Here is a 21,475-nt window from a genome sequence, read left to right on the forward strand (position 1 = left end):
CCATAAACGAGAGAATGATAAAAATGAACCTTACGATTAGAGGACACAAATGCACAATCTTGGGTGTATATGCAGTAAATGATAACGCACCAGTAAACATTAAAACCGATTTTTTTGAGAAATTAAATTTAGAGGTGGCTCAAGTCGGCACATCTCGAGAAATTATCATCTTGGGAGCAGAACTGGAAAAAAACACCATAACGCAGTTATAGGTCAATTTGGAGAGGACCAAGTAAATGATAATGGTACCAGACTAATATCATTATGCGAACAAAATGAAATGAAAATTGCAAATGGATTTTTTCAACACAGAGACATACAAAAATACACATGGACGCAAAATACGAGAGAGTTAAAATCAATCATAGACTACACAATCATACGACAAAAGACAAATATGATTGTACAAGATGTAAGAGTATTGAGAGAAGCTACCTGTGAAAGCGATCATCACTTATTAAAAGCTAAGATCACCTTTGGAGTAAATAAACTTAAAGAAGAAAAAGAAGGAAATGAAAGGAAGAAAGAAATACAGAAGAGGTATACCCTAATCAGCTTAGAACAAGAAAGCGTGAGAGAAATATACAGAAATAGATTAAATCAAAAGTTGGAAAATAAACAATTTAATAATAATGAAGAACATTACACTCACATAAAAAGGTGTCTCCAGGAGGCAGCAACAGAAGCCATTGGATACCAAATCCAAAATCAAAGAAAACTTTCATATTGGTTTGACGAAGAAATAGAATAAGAATTAAAGAAGAAATGAGACCAATATCAAAAATTCTTAAATACAAAGAATATAACGGATAACATAATCTACAAGTGGTCTCAAGCTAAAGTACGAAAATTAATATGTCGGAAGAAAAATGAAGCATGGTTACACAAGTGCAACATGATAAATTCACATCTAGGAGAACGAAATAGAAAGTTGGAGAGTTTTAAAATCTTTACAACAAAATAAGAAGAGAGACATAGTGTCAACAATAACAATGGATGACTGGGACCACTGGGACATTTTAACTTCGCCCATACGAATAACAACGAAAGAATTGGAAGATGTATGTAGATCTCTAAAACGTAACAAAGCACCGGGTCCAGGTAACATCCCTGCAGAGTTAATTAAACACGGTACAACCAAACTATATACAAGTTTAACCAAACTGTTCCAAAATTGATTAATGGAATGACAACCCTAGAGGAGTGGAAGACATCATTCATATCCACTATACACAAAAAAGACAGAAGGGATGAATATGACAATTACTGCATTGCCGTGACAAACTCGATCAGTAGAATATACGAAAAAGTTATTAAAACCAGAATAGAAAGCGAATATAAAGACTTGGAGGCTGAGGGACAGGCAGGATTTAGGGCAGGTCGATCTACTGTTGACCATTTGTTTTACATTACACAGATTATTGAAAAGAAAATAGCCGTTAATCAAGAAGTACTGTACGCTAATGCTAACTCAAAGGTAAAGGTTGGAAAGAATCTGTCAAGTGAATTCCAAATAAATAAAGGCCTTAAGCAGTGCTGCTGTCTCTCCCCGACATTATTTAAAATTTATCTAGAACAAGCTCTAAAACTATGGAACCGCAAATGTAAAAATATGGGAATGGCGATTAACAACAATAGCATATACACTTTGTCATTTGCAGATGATCAACTAGTAATAGCACAAGATTATGAAGATATTGAGTATATGACTCGAAAATTAACCGAGGAGTATAAAAAATGGGGACTTAAAATCAATATCCAAAAAACCGAGTAGGTATATGTATATCGGCGGGAAACAACAGGACCTCATATTGGAAGATGAAGAAGTTATCAAACATCGCAATACATATAAATATTTAGGTATGATCATCACAAAAGAAGGCAACGTAGACGAAACAACCAAGCAAGAAAAGCTATTATCCTTCTCAATAGTATCCTTTGAGATCAATCAATCTTTAATAATAACAAGCACAAGATATATAACACAGTCACTAAAAGTATAATTACCTACAGTAGTGAAGTATGGGAAATAAAGGAAAAATACAAGAGAAAACTTGAGGCAACGGAAATGGATTTCTGGGGATGTTCAGCAGAAAAATCCAGACTAGAAAGAGTAACGAACAACAGAATAAGAGAAATTATGAAAGTAAAACATACAATAGTAGACGATATTGGTACCCAACAACTCAGATGGTACAGTCATGTACAGAGAATATCTGAAGAATGTCTCACAAAACAAGTCTTAATGTGGACCCTTCACGGTAGAAAAAAAAAGAGGAAGATCACGCAGTTGGAGAGAAGGCATCAATAGAGAAATGAAAGACAGAGACATAGAAGAAGACATGGATAAATCGAGAGGAGTGGCAACTGGGTATCGGAAGACGTAGGAGAACGTTTTAAACCGATCTATATATATATATATATATATATATATATATATATATATATATATATATATATATATATATATATATATATATATATATATAAACTTATAGAGAACATGACGATGAGCTGGACAATTAGTCAGTGAGTCTGTTATTTTGTCGTCTTACCTCTTTAGAAAATGACCATACATGTGCGAACAATTCATCATTTAATTCTTTAATATAATCATAGAGAGGTATATGATATCTAAAATAAATGTGCACAGTATAAAAAAAGTCTCATCTTTAGTATTAATGGTTAAATCTTAATGTATGTGACATAGTTAGAAAGGTTTTTTAATGTCACACAGAAAAAGCAGAGTTAGCGTCATATAAAATAGTGCTAGTTATAGTTCTTTACGTTATAATCATCAATGAAGATAAATTATATTATAGAAGTCTGTTATATTTAAATCCTATTTACAAATCGAAGAAAATTCGTTTCGGTTGTTCTCCTACGCCACCTCACGACGATCTCTTTTGAAAAACTAATCAAAAGATTCGTTTTTATACAAAAAAGTACTAAAAAATTATATTAAAGTGTGCAAAATGGAGAATTTAATTTTTGTTTGTGTTTCTGTAAAAATAGTTGAACTTTAATATAATATGACATATTCTCAATTATTGGTTATCACGCAAAATTAACATTTTCTCCTAGCGTAATATTAAAAAAATAGTAAAGTTGTTTATTTAGTTAACTTAAAATATAGCCTATATATTATTTACTTATTTCACATCTTATCTAGAAATACTATTGCAGTGCCAGAGATTTACCTTTTTACATCTTGAGGGATTCTCATTTAACACTAGTTATAATTGGAAAAGCAAATACTGGATGTTTCATTATACACTTGAATGTTTGAAACATGAAATATTTCACACTGTCGATTTCATGGCGATACTACTAACTTATTAGTATTTTTAAGTATTTATAGCGATATTCTATTTTTAACCATTTATTAAAGATGTACAATGTGAACATACGAGCTTGATATCTTTTTAAAACTTACTTTTTATTTTATTATAAATAAAACTGATTTTAATATGCTACTATATTTAACCATAAACTATAAAAATTAAGATTAAATTCTGGGAAATTAGGTAATATACGAAAGTAGAATTATGTATCATTAGACCATGGCGGATCTGTTTTAAGGTGTACATGAGAGGTGGAATTCTGATTTTTGCAGAACAAGTTGTCTGATAACTCAGTAATAATAATTGATGTATCTTCCCTTTCAATTAAGTCGAAAATATTAATAAAAAAATTAGAATATTTAAAAAGGACTAAAAACATAGTTTTCTTTCTACTTTTCTTCGCGCAAAGTTGTACTGAAACAAAATAGCAATAACTGAACTTTTTATTAGATTCGACTGGTTAAAAATGTTTTAATTTATTACCCTTGAGACCCCAAATACCAGAAAAGAGCGGGAAACAAGACTTTTCTTTTCAATGATTTTCAACCACTTAGATTGCACTTAAGATTTTCGTAATTCGCCTAAACTCGTAAATAGGGCTAAAAAGACACACCCTGCTGATATAGAAACATGATAGCTTACTTTTCTTGATTGAAAAGCCGTTAAAGTCATTATACACGTATACTGAATAAAAAGAAAATTTATCTACCACCAGAGTTAAATGTAAAAACAATGTACAGAGCCTTTAAAAAACTTCACCCACAGTCCAAGGTTTCTTACTTCGTTTGTTATAACATATTTCAAACTCGATTTAACATATCTTTTTCTTACCCCAGATGTGACACTTGTACATTTTGTGATGAAACTGAAACCCAACTCAAACTACCGAATATCGATGAAACAACAAAAAAGGAACTGCTTCAAGTAGAGAAATCTTCATCACGCTAAAGCAAAGGCATTTTATGATATAAGATGAGAAATTAAACATAAATGTCAGCATGGTAATAAATAAAACTAAATAAAGTTTTCTACAGCAGACAGCTTTGGTACTATGTATTTGGTGTACACGACATCGGAGGCAATGATCTCCATATATACATATCACGAAGGAATAGCTAAACATGGTCAATATGAAGTAGCTTCCATGATATTTCATTATCTAAAAGATCATATTATACTCGGTAAAATGGATGAAATATGGTTTTTCTCTGATGGTTGCCCGGGTCAGAACAAAAACTACATATTTATCCGCTTTTCGTATATCCTGGTGCTTATACCGAAATTAGCATCAGAGATAACACACGTATAATCAATACGAGGATATTCATACCTACCTTGCGATAGTGACTTTAGTCTCATTTCTCGCGCAAAAAAAGTAGTTGTTGATGTTCCAGAAGAATGGGATGATCTTACTCGACAGTCAAGGTCTAAACCTTCTCCATTTAAAGTGGAAAGTGCTGAGAAAGAAACTAACTTTTTTCTTATGAACAAAAGTTTTAATATTTTATTTCAGTAAGAGTTTGCTCCAAAATAAATAGTTTTAAAGTTATAAATAAGGAAAATAGAAAAAAAAGCAATAGTTTCAGTAAGTTTTGAGTACTTTAATTTTTTTATTTATATTCCCGACCTATTTCAGAGAAAGGCTACATCAATTATTATTAGGGCAGTTATCACTCAACTTTTCTGCATAAATCACAATACTGCCTCTCACATCCAAATGTAGCCGGGTTTTGACAGATCCGCCCTGATCTACATATCCATATTACGCGGCTTGTTCAATTGAAACCCATTTTTGGCCCAGAAAAAATTTATTGACAAATATGTCTACAAAAAAAAAATAGCTACATTTAAGCCACGTATTTCATTGTTTCACTCAACGATGTATAACCTGCTTAACGAATTCTTGTGACTGTATCTCGAAGAATTCTTTTATGGCATTTTGTACTTCTTTGTCCGACTAAAAACGATTATCTATTAGCGCCTTTTTTAGTAGCCCAAAGATGTGGAAATCACAAGGCAATAAATCGGGACTATAGAGTGGATGCTCTTATATTCTCAATTGCTTTCATTGTAGATTTTCTTTCACTACTTTAACAATTTGCGGTCAAACATTTTCGAGTAAAATAATGACACCACGTGAAAGCTTCCCTAGGTATTTTTGTTATATTGCTTGTTCAAAGTTTGATTATGCTTAACGTGCACTCTAGGTTCTGTAAACTCTATGAGCGGCGGTCCTTCTTGATTAAAGAAAAAAAATATTAGCACGATCTTGCCCGCAGAAAGTTGAACTTTAACCTTTTTTTGTGACGCAGAATTTAAGCCTTTTCATTTTATCGATGAAAGCTTATTGGATGGTTTAAAATAATGATACCAAGATTCGTCGACAGCATTTATTGACGAAAAAAAGCCAACACCATTTTGGCTGTATTCCGTAAGATGTAACAAAGATAAACCCATTCGCAAGTTTTTTTGGTCATCGAAAAAAACTAGGAAAATTATTGTGGGGGAAATTTGACAATTTTCTCCACACATGCCACATTCCATGACTAACTTAAATTAAAAAATTTAATGATCACACGCTGCTTATATATGAACGAATTGTTAACAACAAATGAAATTTTTAAGTCACAATACTTAAATTGGTGTTAAATAGGTACAAATGACAGGAACTGATTAGTGTGACGTTTAAAAACATAACTCATATTGCACAATGTCTTTTCGTATTTTACATACACGTATTCACCTCTAAAGTAGATTTATCTCAAAGAAATAATTAAGTAGGGAATCAGCAAGTCATTTTATTTATCTCTATCAAAACAAAAGCAAACCAGTTTGTGCCCTGCGATTTTAAAATGACCTAGTTATAGTCAGGAGAGGTAAAAGCGGTAATATTACTATTAATTGCATGCATGATGCTTTACATGAATAATAACGCTAACATTTTCGGGACATGTGTAAAGAAGAAGAAAGATTTAAAAATTTTTTGAGACACGTTCAAAAGACACGATTTAAAAGTTTTCTTTAATACGTTTAAGAAATTATGGGATATTGAGAATAATTTAAAAAAATTGAGAGAGAGATAACTCGGATACCTTTAAAAGCTACCTTTAAAAGAAAGTGACACAAAAACAGAAGATCTTATATGAGATGTAACAATATTTCCCATGTACAGGAATTAAAGCTAGGAACAAAGTACAATTAAAAATTTTTCGAAAGTAGGGAAACAGAGTAAAGTAAATCAAGAAAAAACCAGAGAAACTAGGATGTCAATGAAGAATACGACGGACAAAAATCTAGAGTAGGAAAAGTAGTAGGAAAAGTAGTGGTATATACTGGGACGTATTGCATAATGGGTCAATTAATATAACTCACTATCTATGATAAAGTAGATGCAGTTGAATCAAACGTTAAAAGCCAAAAATAGAAGAGTTCTTTTGACTTGCAGGTTACTATTTACCGACTTTAGTTTTCGTAAACGGAAACTAACTTTTTTATGTCCTTTGTAAGCCTTATTATTCCGTAACAACATTATTGTAGTTTCAGAAATTTCACAGTGAGGTGCTGGAAAGAGTGTAAACGTGTATTGGTATATTGATTGTGATTGTAATTGAATGTAATGGCACTTAATGGGACACTAGTATGTGGTATATACAAAAAAGTGTCCCACTAGGATCCGTACCATATTTGATTTTCGAAAAGATATTTAGATAATAAAACTTGTTATATTCTTTAAGTGAAACAACTTAACGCCCGTTTTATTTTACAGACGCTAATATACAGTAGAAAGGATTAGTTGAAATTCATTCGGAAAAGTAAACAAGATCATGAAGAGTATATAAGAAAAAAGAAAAAAGTCGGTGAGATGGTTGTAGCTGGAGAATTATTTATACGTGCAGCAAACTGCAAACATGAAGTAACTAGCCACAATAGAAAGAATAATGGAAAGAGCAATGTTAGGTATACGACTGTCAGATAAAAAGAGGAACGTCTGGGTAAGATCCAAAATAAAAGTCGAGGACATAATAACAAAAATTGGAACTTAAATAGAGCTTCGCGGGCCACACTGATAGACAAAAAGACCAACGTTGGAATACTACAATACAACATTGGAGACCTTACGAAAGTAAACGACCAAGAGGAAGACCAGAGATGAGATGGGTTGATGACATTAAAAGAATAGCCGGAAGAAATTGAAAACATGTTGCTCAGAATAGAGACCGATGGAAGGAGTTGGGAGAGGCCTATGTCCAAACATGGACGACAGAAGGCTAAAAAGAAGAAGAAGATACAATATTAGCACCATATACATATAACAAAATAAAATAAAAATAAAGGAAAGAAAAACAGACGGATTCACAAGCCTGGAATCAAATACAAAAAAAGAGAAAGATACAGATCAAATATACAGAAATTAATAACAAAAGCGCAACAAGCATATACCTCCTTAAAGGAAATAGGGAACATGTACAGTACATCGGAATTAAGAAAAATGTGTTAAAATCACATGTGTTCTTGGATCATTAAGAAATATTTTTACAATTTACAGCCTAAAGAAGGATAGAAATCACAACTATGGAGAAAAACAAAACAAGAAAAGATGACAATTACGATTAAAAGAAAGACATAGATTGGGAATACACTGGGGAAAGATCAAATTAACATAGCCAGGCTGACACTAGAGCACCAAACTGACTGAAAAAGAAGAAGGGAAGAATGGATTACAATGTCAATCAATTACCTTTCATTATTGGTCAGGAAACGCATAAATGCTCATAATAATTCATTAGGGGGGGGGGCGCCACCGGAGAGAGAAAGATATGATATTAGATCCAGTTTCAGATTTTTGTTCAAAGGCCAAACTTACGATAATAATGAACATGAAAAATGACAGTTAGGTAATATATTATATTGATATAATATTGAAGGAACTACATACTATAAGTTTATAGTATGAAGGGGATAAAATTTCAGTAAAATTGTTGGCTGCAGTTCTGATCTCAATATTTAAAAGTAATACATAAAGTAGTGTAAACACATAAAGTTACAAGTTATAACATTGACAACATTTAGCAAACTTAATATTTTAAACAGAATATTTATAATTTATTTTGTTTCTTTTAATATGCTAGTGAAATCTATTTTGGTGGTTAATAAATATATTTTACTTACATTCTTTTTGTTAAAAATAACTTCGCAGGCAGAGGAAAAAATACTAAATTTTGTGTTGGTTTTACACTAGTCATATTATTTCTGCCAACGGTACGTTTATTATTTTACTTAATTATTAGAAAAGTTAATGAGCACTTATCGCTAAAGCAACTATTAGTGTTACAACTAATTATTATTAAGCTGCATATTAACGTTTTGCTTTCCGGGGACCAGGTGGCTTTCTTTTTAATTACAGAAAATTCCTTTTAATACAATAAGTATGTATCAGGGAAAATGAATCATTGTATATAAGTAAATAAATAATATTTAGAAAATGATGTATGTATGTATACCAAACGTCAATTGTGATGAAGTTTTGTCGTGATGATTATAAACTTATTTTAGTGGCATTGCTTAAGTAAATGATGGCTGGAAAACAGGGGCGGGCGCAGATACGCCACTGAGTGAACGCCTAGCTTCACTGCCTAGCGCCGGTCGGACACGTGCAATAAATTGAGGTACAAATACGTCATTTCACTGACGTTTAAATGACGTTTGCTGTTTGAGCGTTTTATATGTTGTTTATTGTTCTCACATTAAATCTACTACGTTTGGGTTTTAGTAGTAAGTTTTTTACCATATGATCCAATTTTTTAAATATTTAAATAGTATATAAACAGATGCTTGTTCTTTATGGGCCATATCTGGACTATGTAACGTTATTGATTATGACTGTTTTGGGATCATTTGTCAAATGTCCTGAATTTTTAAATCTTGCTCCAATATAAGACATTTGTCTTCTGTCAACATTTCATAACCTATTTGGCTTTCAATCTAAGCTCAGATTATTGCCATCATTAAAAAGATATTTTCAAAAATAGGTTGGTTAAAGATTATTTTGTTATATTCACATAATTCTAATGTTTTTAACATTTTCTCCTCGTTAATTAAGATTTTTTAGATCATAATGAAAACTTCTTGATCTGGTCCAGATTGTTGCCAATTTTTGATGTACCTACTCATTTGAGCCCAAAACACAACAGAGCGTTTAAGTAGTCTGGTCGTAGATCTCTCTCTTACAGCCTGTTGGACTCCACCAAGCTATGTTGTTTTTGATTCTTCTTATTTTTTTTGCGCTCAGGTGGCTGCTAATCCAATATTACCTTCGGTAGGCTCTCTGTCACTCTTTGTACATTCTTTGTACGTACCAAATAAGCTGCTTTTGCTATATTTCTTCTATGATGGTGGTTGCTTTGTCTATCTTCTTTTTCTTAACATGCCGTACACCAAAGTGCGTAGGCGACTATCTCATTACTAGAATTCTGTTCTTGGCGGCGTGACACAGCTCGCCTGTATTGTGTATTCCTATCCATTCTTTAATATTTCTTAACCAGGATAATTGTTTGCGGCCGGCTCCTCTCCTACCTTCGCTCTGTCTATAATTTGTCTCATTCTCTTATTTCTTACGTGCATCATTCTGGATATACCTGCTGCTCCGTGACAAAAATCTATTTCCAAAACAAAAAGTTTTTGTTTGGTTCTCTTAGTGAGTTGCCAGGTTTCGCATCCATAAAGTATTTCGTTTTTGAGGAGATAACATTTAGTCTTTATCAATCGTATTTCTGTAATCGCCCTTCTTTTCAGTGCCTCACTCAGGTAGATTCTACAGAATGTTTAAGGTAGACTGCAGCTTTACTTTAGTCCCTTATTTACCATAAAATTCTCGGAGAACTGCTTGATAATATTTATTTTTGATCGAAGATTTTTATAGAATCGTTGTATTCCTATTCGAAGTGTAATATTGTATAAGGCTCTACAGACTTTTAAAAATTATTAACTTTTTTTCAAAAAATTAGATTGAAAAATTATTTAGCATAAATTATTTGATAGATAGGTGTTTTTTATATTAAAAAGATTTTCTGGGTAAATTCTAAAGGTTCCAATGTAGCTTTTAATTATCTGAAAAAGTTTTTTAACAAGTGGAACAATTAAAAATTGCAAAATGGATCTGTGACCACTTTTTTAAATGAATCGGTCTGTTCAGAAACAACAGAGTCAATTATTGGCAATATTGACGTTTCTTCATAAATCCGTTTTTTATACGTCAACGTACTATTCTAAGCAGAAACGACATCAGTCTCCACTTGCTATAATAAACTACCGCTTAATATAAATACCCAATCCATTCGAAAACCACATGAGGCATCGACTGATGTTTCGGCGCGAAATTGTCTGATTGTCTTGAAGATGGCTGCAATAAATTGCACGAATAATAATCTGAATTTAGAAAAAGGTAAAAAAGAGGTAAAAAGGACAATTATAAGTCCGTTATATAGTAATATATGTTTATCGCTTGCAATAAAAATCCTTGGTTGTCAACTGACGTACAGAAACTTGCTCCAGAAAGTTTCAAGTTTCATATAACTTTCAAATAGGTTATAACCATAGATCAAACTTCCTTATCTTGAATCATGCCATCCAAAATACCAGATAAATAACTAGTGTTATTATAAAATTTTATATTATTGGGTTATTGCGCTCTTATGTATACAAGAACATTTTTATTAGAATAAACGCTGAACCATAAACGATATAGATTTTATTTTACGAATACCTACTTTACCTTAAGTTTGGATTCGACTACAATTTTTCTGCCCGGTATCGGGCTACGTCTACTGCCTTTGTATTTATGAGCCATATGTAAGTCATCGAAGGTGCACTATGATGGACAAAGTCTTCATACTCTCAGGTGCTCCACATTCTGTATTTCTAACAATGGAACCTATAAATACATATTTGCGTCCAGTGTAGCCGATAACCATGGCCGACTCTTGTTTCCGGAATGTCAGTGGTTTACGAAAAAACTTCTTTTGGTACATATATATATACAGTATACTCCCTTTATAACGACCACGGTTATTACGAGGTTTCGCTTATAACGAGGTACATTAGATGTCCCGTGAATTTCTATTGAACTATAACCCTTTATAGCGAGGTAAATTTGCTTATAACGAGAAAAAATAAGATTGAAAAACGTGTTTTTTACGTTTTGGCCCGGTCGTAGCTATAAATAAATACCCTTTTTAACTGCGGGCCGCCCGCAATAAACTTCTTACAATTTATGATTCTTAGTCGGAAATGTAAAATTTATGATTCACAAGTGTCATTGTTTTGGATTGACCATTCACACGTGTTTTAAAGGTTGTCAGAAACTTTATCCAAGGACAAAACGCAAATGAAGAAGCATAAAACTCTTTCACATCTTTAGAAAATATGATAGATAGAATACTGGACAATTTAAATCAGTCAAAAATGACAAAATAACTTTATATGCTTTATACATATTTACAGAATACAGATTTTTTGTTTTAACGTATATCATTGACAGTAAAAGTAAACAACTCTTTTTTGTTTTAATGCATTTCATTGACAATAAAAGTAAACAACCTTGTTTTAAAAACGCCATTCAAACAATATTTATTAGCATCTTATATTGCTCCGAATGGCTTCACTATAGAAAGTTAATGTTTTAGAAAACTATATATTCATATGTATGCACAGTATTATTGTTGTTGGATATAACGAGATCCGCTTATAACGCGGTAATTAGTCTGTCATTTCAGTTCTCGTTATAGAGGGAGTCTACTGTATATATATATATATATATATATATATATATATATATATATATATATATCAAGAGTCAAACCCGGAATACCATTGATATAACATACAGCTCCCGCGGAAATATCAAAACTAACATATATATATATATATATATATATATATATATATATATATATATATATATATATATATATATATATATATATTGTTGTACTTTTGAATGTCCATAAGCAATAAAAAACCGATATACAAATTTTATTACTTAAATAAAAATTAAAATTATTGATATTTCATAAAGACACGGGCATATAAATTTTCAAACATCCTGTATAAGACAAAATATGTATTTTAAGTTGTTCGAAGAATTGTTCATTAGGCCTCAGAGACAAGACTTTCAAATATTATCGATAAGAAATTTAAATAAGTCGGTTATTGTGGAATGGATTTACCCGGAATAAAAGTGTATATAGAAAGTGTAAAAACAATAGACCGGGATTTGCGGTGGTTTGTCTCCCCGAAAGATTATATCGGTAAAAGTTTATTAACAAAAGACATTGAATTGAGAAACAGGTATCGTTTGTAGCTATTAGTAAGAAATGTTTGTAAAGCAGATAGATTTAGTTAGAATAATTAAAGAAGGTTGTTTTCTGGAATTACCCGAATGACGTTTTATAGAGAGAGTTGTTTGGTAACGATATACGTCAGAGAGGTGGATGATTTTTATTGGTCAAATTTTGAATGCAAGGAGGTTGATTTTGGCTATGAGATAGGAGAGAGAAAAAAAAGGGGGTTAGTCAGTTTTAGTCGTCCAAGAAGGAAGGAGCTTTGTGATTTGTGTTTGTTTGAAGTTCCGAAGACGTAATTTACCGGGTGTATTTATTTGCTGTGTAAAAGCTGACCAGTGTGAGGAACGGGGTACAGAGAGATAGAAAACCAAAGGGTATAAGAATATTAATAGCAGACGAAGCCGGAAACATTTGGAGTTGTAAACAGGCGCGGAGATTGGCTCAAAAGGAGGCTGCATAGACTAACACGATTTGTTGGGTTGCAGATACAGTGACAGATAGGAGAAAGGTGTACGTCATCTGGACCACAATAGGAGCAGAAGCAGAGAAAGGATTTTTTTGTTGTGGCGTGGCCATAGAATTGCAACGGCAGAGAAGGAAAGGTCAGTCAATTTTCATTAGAGCCGGAGTGTGATTTTCATTTATTAATTAAATAAATTGAATAAATAATAGAGACAGTTAATTTTGCGATCACATATAAAAAAAAAAGAATTATAAAAAGAGCTTAGTTATAACACATATTAAAAATCAATGTAAAATAACATTTGGGTCCATGATAGAAAACAACTTCTCATATATTTAAAGTTAGTATATTGCAAATATTACAGGATTGATTGTTATATAAAATTTCATTAAAATAAAGGACATCTCACATATAGTTCAGTTGAAATTCTATGTATTTTATTCAGGTCATATTACCTATCCCGATTAGGAAGCCAATTGGAAAATATTTTAAATCCACGATCAAAGGTAAATAGTACAATTTAAATAGCCTGAGATTGTAATTAATTAATGCTGATTTATTGTGATTAATTGGAGATTAGATCATTTAATAAATATAGACAGGATTTTTCCTAAGTAAGCAATATAATACAATTTAAATAGCATAACAATATATATATATATATATATATATATATATATATATATATATATATATACAATAATTATTTACCTTCGTTATTTACATTTGAATAAAAGATATAATTACAAGTAACACATGTATGTAACATATAATGTTACCTGTTACATTAGAATATTGGGGATAAGTAAATTCACATTAATCACCTGTCAACTTCTCGTCGGACATTGTAGCCGATAATATAACTTCAGTTCCGTCGTTGATCAGCTACATGTAAAAATATCAACATGTTCCATAATTAGTATATTATATCGATGGTATTTCCTCACATCGTCGATGCGTATGTGGTTGAGTGTCCGCCAAGTTCTCCGTCCAGGTTCTCCGTCCAGGTCCAGTCCGTAAGGTGCTCTGGGTGTAGGAGGACCAATTCGAGGGGTTCAACGCTAACTCTTCTCATAAATCTTGTTCTTATAATTGACTTGTTAATGTTAATGTAGGAGCCTGCGTAGCGCAAGCGGTAGGATGCTTGCCTCACAAGCCGGTGGTCCAGAGTTCGAATCCTACCGCTGGCAAGAACATCTAGACATTTAAAAAATGTCTATAGGCCCCAGGTCAACTCAGCCTGAATAAAAATGAGTACCTTGGGTAAAACCAGGGGTAATAATAGACGGTTGAAGCGTAGCACTGGCCATGTTACCTTCCTTGTATACCGTAGGCCCTAGATATAGCAGACTACCCTGCTATACTCCCAAAGCCGCGACAGCGGTATAAAACGGGAGACTATTATTATTATTGTTAATGTAATTGACGTTATAAATCATACCGAAGAAATTTTTAAGTAAGCGAGGTTGTGTGGGGAAGAATATAAAAATTACAAAGGTAATGTTGTACCTGCAAGACAACCAGGAGGAGACTTTCGGTAAGTTTTAAGGTTAAAATAGTTTTAAAACGTAAAAGTATTATATATTTTTTGTAGTTGTAGCTTGAATTGCTTTGAAACAGTTATTGCGGATGTATCGGCTAAAATACTTGCCACACTCAGATGCATGTTTACCAAGAATGCACAAGATTCATACTTACAAGGGTTTATCGAAAAATGTAAGGTAAAAAAGAGACCACCTCGAAATGAAAATCCAAAGAATAAAAGATATAATATTAGTTACTCCGTTATAAGTTTAGTTTGCAAAATTATTGTTTAAATAAAAGCTTTCATGATAATTGACACTGTGAGTCATGAAAGAATTCCAAGCATTTTTAAGCTTCTTGTACAAGGAAAAGCACCACTAGATAAACATGAAAAAATATTTCTGAAATAAGTCTGAAAATTTATTAGAACAGATTAAGACTCCTATTGGGAGTTTTCCCACTAAGATTTGACATTACACAGGGAAAGAAAAGTAGTACTTAATTGAAGAATTGAATTATGTATAACCTATTTTGTGCCAAATTTCCTGATAATAATAATAATAATTCAGTAAAGTATAAATTTTATTTAAAGCTTTTCCAGGAACAATTTTCTCTATCTTTTGGACGTAAGAGGTAGACACTTGCTGTGAATGTGAACAGTTAGAAATAAAAATTAAGAGTTCATCTTTAAACCAGACAGCGAAGCGCGTGGCCGTTGCGGAATAGTCTGTACATAGAGGACGTGCAAAGAAGTTCTACAATAAAACTGCAGAGATATGCAAGACAGATGACACTGTATGTAACCTGACGTTTGATTATATGCAAAATCTTCAACTTCAACTTACTCCTGTACAGGAGACTTTTTCCTTACGTCAACTAACCTACAACGTGTTTGGAATTCTTCTTCTTCTTCTAATGGCGCTACAACCCTTTGTGAGTCTTGGCCTGCTTAACAATGTTCTTCCATTCTGCCCTGTCGGATACTTTCCTTCGCCACTGTCTGATGTTCATGGTTTTAAGATCCCTCTCCTCTACGTCGTCTATCCATCTTTTACGGGGCCTTCCTCTTGTTCTGTTTCCTTGGGGCTTCCATCTCTGGACTACTTGTACAGCTCGATTATCTGGCATTCTTTCTAGGTGACCAAGCCAGTTTAGTCTTTGTGACTTTACAAATCTGACAATATCTGCGCTCTGCATTAGTTCATCCAGCTCGTGATTCATTTTAATTCTCCACGAACCATCGCTGCATTGGGTTGGTCCAAATATCTTCCTTAGTATTTTGCGCTCAAATATTCTCAGTTGATTTTCATCAGTGGTTGAGAGGGTCCACGTTTCACATCCATATGTGACCACTGGTCTAATTACTGTTTTGTAGATTCTCAGCTTAGACTCACGATTCAGTAACTTACTTTTCATTAAGTCTTTGTATGCATAAAAATTCCGCTAAGAATCCGTGCTTGTATTTCTTGACTGATGTTGTTGTTGTCATTTATTATTGAGCCTAGGTAGGGAAAAGTGGAGGCATATTTGGAATTCACAATATGCAAAAACAAAAACAAGGGATGTTTTACACCTACCACAAGGGCAAGCCAGAAAGGGTCCCAATGAAGTTGCTTTATTTCTAATGGATTATGAAGTCTGAAGTTCCTACTGCTGTGAAACAACTTTACTTATTTTCTGACAGCTGTGCCGGTCAAAACTGGAATCATACTGTACTGAGATTTCTACTTTCGTTAGTCGATACTGGAAGTTTTAAAACCATAAACCAGTACTTTCCACAACGTGACCATTCCTTTTTGCTGAACGATAGAAACTTTGCGGTAATAAAAAGAGTCATAAAAAACTTTGACCGTGTTTACCGCCCAATAGAATATACAGAAATAATAGTAAATTCTACACGATACAAAAAGTTTCTTGTTCAAATTGTGAACACTTCGAATATTTTTGAATTTAAAAAGTGGGGGCCTAAACATTAGAAAGAAACGTGTTTTCTATCGACTCAATGGTCAGAAAAGAAAATGATAAAAAATCACTTTTTAGATTTAAAACTACTATCAAATTTTTTTATTTTTCAAACCAACCAGGGACTGTTACCGATTCGGAATATATTAATGGTTTTATCACTACCAACTTTTAACTTAAAATAAGTGATAAAACTCCATTTTTACCAACAGTTCCGGCCTATCCGAATGGCAAAGTACCAATTAATAAAGACAATTGAAGATATACACAAGCTCATGGACTACATACCAGAGAAAAAAAAGATCATTTTCTGAAGAGATTATGCACTGGCCTTTTATTTCTGTTCAGAAACAACATAAGTCACTTTTTTAAAACCATAATATGAGTTAAGAAAAAACAATTTTTACAAAAAATATGTAATGCACAATGCTCAGGATATTATATATAATATAGTGGAATATTATTGCAACAAATAATTTTAAAACAGTTTTTATTACAGCGATTTAAAACAGTTTTTTGTGATTTATTCAAAACTATAATTTCTGGCTCATGTTGTTTCTGAAATGTAGTCCGGTAAAATAAGGATGCAACCTCGGAATGAAAGATAATAAGCTGAAAATTTGCATACGTCTTTATTTTGATGGTATAAAACTTACCTCAAAAGTCTCATATAATCACGTGTCCGCGACTTAAGATATTAAAGGTCAAAGGTCACGAAAATGAGTTTTCTGCAAATATCTCGTTTCCCTTACACTTTATGACATTTAAGGTGGCAAAAAAAATTGTAGAATGGAAAATTCTCTTGAATTTTTGTCTCAAGAACTTTTATGTACCTTCAACCCTTCTTAAGATAGAGCGCAAAGAGTGGGGGACCGCTTACCTGTGTATACGGTAACGCGAAGTCAGCCAGTAGGATTCAATAAATAATAAGTTATATAGTTAATTATTCACTTAAAATACTATTATTATCATTAAATTTTTATTATTTATTATTTAATAAACTATATTTATAGATATTAATTATAAAATATATATTTTTTATATAATATTTATTTTATTTTTAACAAACATACAATATTAAATGAAATATTTCAAATGAACTTTAATGATATTTTTAACAGCTGTATATACGATAAATTAAGATCAAGTGCAGAATTCAACAATAATCATTTTTATATTTAATTAAATACTGAAAAAATCATATTTATTATTTTTTTAAATTATATATTTATTTATTAATCCAATAATCGATTTATTAAAGTTACAAATATAATATATATTCTTTTATGGTTAATATTTTTGTATTAATTTTCTTCTTCATCGTCTTCTTCGTCTTCTTCTTCTTCTTCCTCTGACTGCTCAATATCGGATTCATCATCATCATTCTCGTTTATTAAAGTATCAGAATAAAAATATTCAAGAATATCAGGTGCATATTCACTTTCTTCATTAAAATCATCTGAAGTTGATGAAGCGTTTAGACATGATTATCCATTACACTGCCCACAAATTAAAGTATATTGCAATCCTGATTTCCTGCATCCGCAATTAGAACCACAACCTTTCTTGCAATTGCAAAATATTGTATTCAGTAGTTCTTCTGGTGCTGGCGGTAATAATGTTGTTATTGGTTCCAGAAATTCATTTTGCATTACCCAGCCGAATTCTTGGGGTTCTACATTATTTCCCAACCAAATTTGGGTCTGATAATAGACACGAATGATATGCTGACGAGCTGCTGCACTTGAAGGTGGAAGACTTGATAACTGCACTGGTTTGTTGAGTCTTGTTGATTTGATGAACTGGGTGTATCGAAAAGATTCTATATCGTCTTCTGATGTTGGAGCACTATACGCTGCTAAGAAAATACGTACTCCATTTTCAAATAATTCTTGTACAGAGCAGTTTTTTTTGTTGAAATAGTTGAGGTGACTGATGTAAATGGTGATTTTTTTCGAACATTTTAATAAACGATATTTTACCTTTCCTATAAATTGCAGAAGTCGTATCACATCCACTAAACGCGTGTAAAAATAAGAGGTGTTTCTTAGAATGAGGGTATTAATCAAAACTTGTCGATGAATATAATTTTGTCTTCGCATTACCCTTACCAATTTAAAAAAAAAAAATTCTTGTTGATGTGATTGAGCTCGTCCTATCAAAATAACTAGCAAATCAATATCTTCTCCTACAATGACGGAAGTTTTTCCTACATGTTCAGACTCTGCAATAGCTGTTTCTACAATGAGAACATCAGCATCATCTCTGGCTTGTTTTGTAGTGATATTAACAGTTCGTTTCTTACGAGGTGGACTTGCTGCAGTTGAAGTTTCATCCTCTTTTGCACGTCGCTTTGATGCAGCAATTGAATGTTTACTTATATACACTTTTCGACACTCAACATGCACCATCACAGAAGTCAAAGTATTTAAATAATTTATATGACAGTCATTTCTTTCAATACTTGCAGTTTTTAATGTTTGTAAGCCACGCACAACACTCACAGAGACACCTTCTGATATTAACTTGTTACAAAAAAAACACAAATTAGCCATTGCAATTAAAAATATTTACTCAAAATTATACGTCTGTCGATGCTAAGATGTCGTTTTCAACTGAACGATAAAATAAATTTTTATCGGTAAAGAAATACTAACGCAGAGAAATAGCTCTACCCTACCATCTGTATCTGTATCTGTAGAGTAGGGAGGGCGAGTTAAGTTTCACAGCACTTAGGCCACAATTGACCCATTGTGCATCCTCCAGGAAGCTGTCACCCTTAGCTCATTGTCCATCCTGCCAATTCTAGGAAGGTGGACAAGTCATTAGGAGACATCTCTTTTATGTGGGCAGGTGTGGGCCAGGACTCGCCGAACGCGTACTCTCGCATTAACGATAACTCTGGGCATTCACATGGAACATGCTCTACAGTTTCGTCTTCTCGTTCACACTTTCTACATAGAGGTGTGTCTGCTAGCCCCAGTGTATGGAGGTGTTTGCTTAGTTGACAATGACCAGTTAAAAAACCAACTGCCAAACGTAGGTTTTCCTGGTCATTCCCAAGTACTCCTTAGATGTTGACTCTTCAAGGTTACTCTACCCTACCCTACCATTACCATCATCAAGTGAAATATCCCTCCACCGCTATTGTTCGTATATACATAGAAGTCCCAAACTCATTCGCCACGGTGTGTAGAAAGTCATATTAAAAAAAAACCGGTTAGGTCCTATATAACAAAGGAGCATCTGCTACAGCTTCGCAGAAACAGCAACCGCCGTACAAGAGATTTGTATTTCGAGATATAATATTCGTAGTAATATTAATGAAAAGTATTTTATTTAATATTGTATGTTTGTTAAAAATAAAATAAATATTATATAAAAAATATATATTTTATAATTAATATCTATAAATATAGTTTATTAAATAATAAATAATAAAAATTTAATGATAATAATAGTATTTTAAGTGAATAAATAACTATATAACTTATTATTTATTGAATCCTACTGGCTGACTTCGCGTTACCGTATACACAGGTAAGCGGTCCCCCACTCTTTGCGCTCTATCTTAAGAAGGGTTGAAGTACTTGAGACAAAAATTGAAGAGAATTTTCCATTCTACAATTTTTCTTACCACCTTAAATGTCATAAAGTGTAAGGGAAACGAGATATTTGCAGAAACTCATTTTCGTGACCCTTGACCTTTAATATCTTAAGTCGCGGACACGTGATTATATGAGACTTTTGAGGTAAGTTTTATACCATCAAAATAAAGACGTATGCAAATTTTCAGCTTATTATCTTTCATTCCGAGGTTTGCCCCCTTTTTTGCCTTATTTTACTGGATTAATGATCGAGTCAAATGGTTTTTGATAATTTTGTAAAAATAACAGTTATTTGTTTCAATTTACAATTAATTTAATATTGTAAGAAAATTAATTGCAAAACTTTTCTGTTTTCACAAAATTTTTCTAAAATGCATATCTGCCGAGATATAACAAGAAAAAGGAGAAAACACATTGAATTTTTAAAAAATTTTTCACAAATCGTTTAATAAAAAATTTAGCCCACCTTTTGAAGTATGCATAATGAAATTATCATTTATAATAATATTTCAAAGCTATTAAAGTAAAAACAAGATCATTTAATTCAGTGAAGTAGAAAGACAATATTGGAATTATTGGATAATGAATTATCTAGGAGCTAGGAATGTAGGTAATGATTTTTAAATGTACCTTCAGATCATTAACATTATTTCTGAAAATTTCTCCTAATTTCTGAAAATTATATCAGCGAAATAATTAATTAGTTTAGCTGCAAAATTACTTAAAAATATAAGATCTTTAAACTCGTCAGAATATAAAATAATATTATGTTGATATTCCAGATCAAAAAGATACTTGCGTAGTAAATAAATCCCTTACGTAAACTATGTTCTTACGATTTGCTTGCTACCAAATTAATATTTTTAATCATTTAGCGTGCTGACAGACATTATAAAAATTCAAGATTTATTTAACTACGTTTACAAATTTTACATTTGTTTGTAGCAAGTAAATTATATGTATAAGTAAAAAAGATAATATATAACATACACAAAATACAATAGGAGATGAAAATACATTAATGCGCATAACATAAAATAAAATATAAAATATACAAAATAAGACATATACCAACATAGTGAGTACATCAATGTTCATGTTGAAACATTTTTTTAATTAATATATTAAATTAATTTTAATTCCTTTTAACCATGTGGATGATACGTTGATGGTCGTGTTTACGATCAGAAATTTTTATTGGGAAACTACCGAAATATGACTGAAGAATCTACC

The 21,475-nt window shown here is 32.1% G+C and overlaps 1 protein-coding gene across 7 annotated transcripts in view; it reads right to left on the reverse strand.

Annotated features, from left to right (window-relative positions):
- The window catches only part of LOC140434504 (very long chain fatty acid elongase 7-like), a 354,979-nt gene that overhangs the window by 110,512 nt on the left and 222,992 nt on the right, over positions 1-21,475 (reverse strand). Inside the window, exon 1 of one of the 7 annotated variants that reach the window (XM_072522824.1) lies at positions 8,514-8,633. The exons of 5 other annotated variants lie outside the window; for them this stretch is intronic. The gene's annotated coding sequence lies outside the window, so the exon portion shown is untranslated. Of the gene's footprint in view, positions 1-3,200; positions 3,282-8,513; positions 8,634-21,475 lie in introns of those variants that run through there. One more of the 7 variants, XM_072522825.1, reaches the window with a different exon arrangement.

The sequence above is a fragment of the Diabrotica undecimpunctata genome, chromosome 2 (assembly GCF_040954645.1).
Source record: "Diabrotica undecimpunctata isolate CICGRU chromosome 2, icDiaUnde3, whole genome shotgun sequence".
In the NCBI taxonomy this organism is placed as follows: domain Eukaryota; kingdom Metazoa; phylum Arthropoda; class Insecta; order Coleoptera; family Chrysomelidae; genus Diabrotica; species Diabrotica undecimpunctata.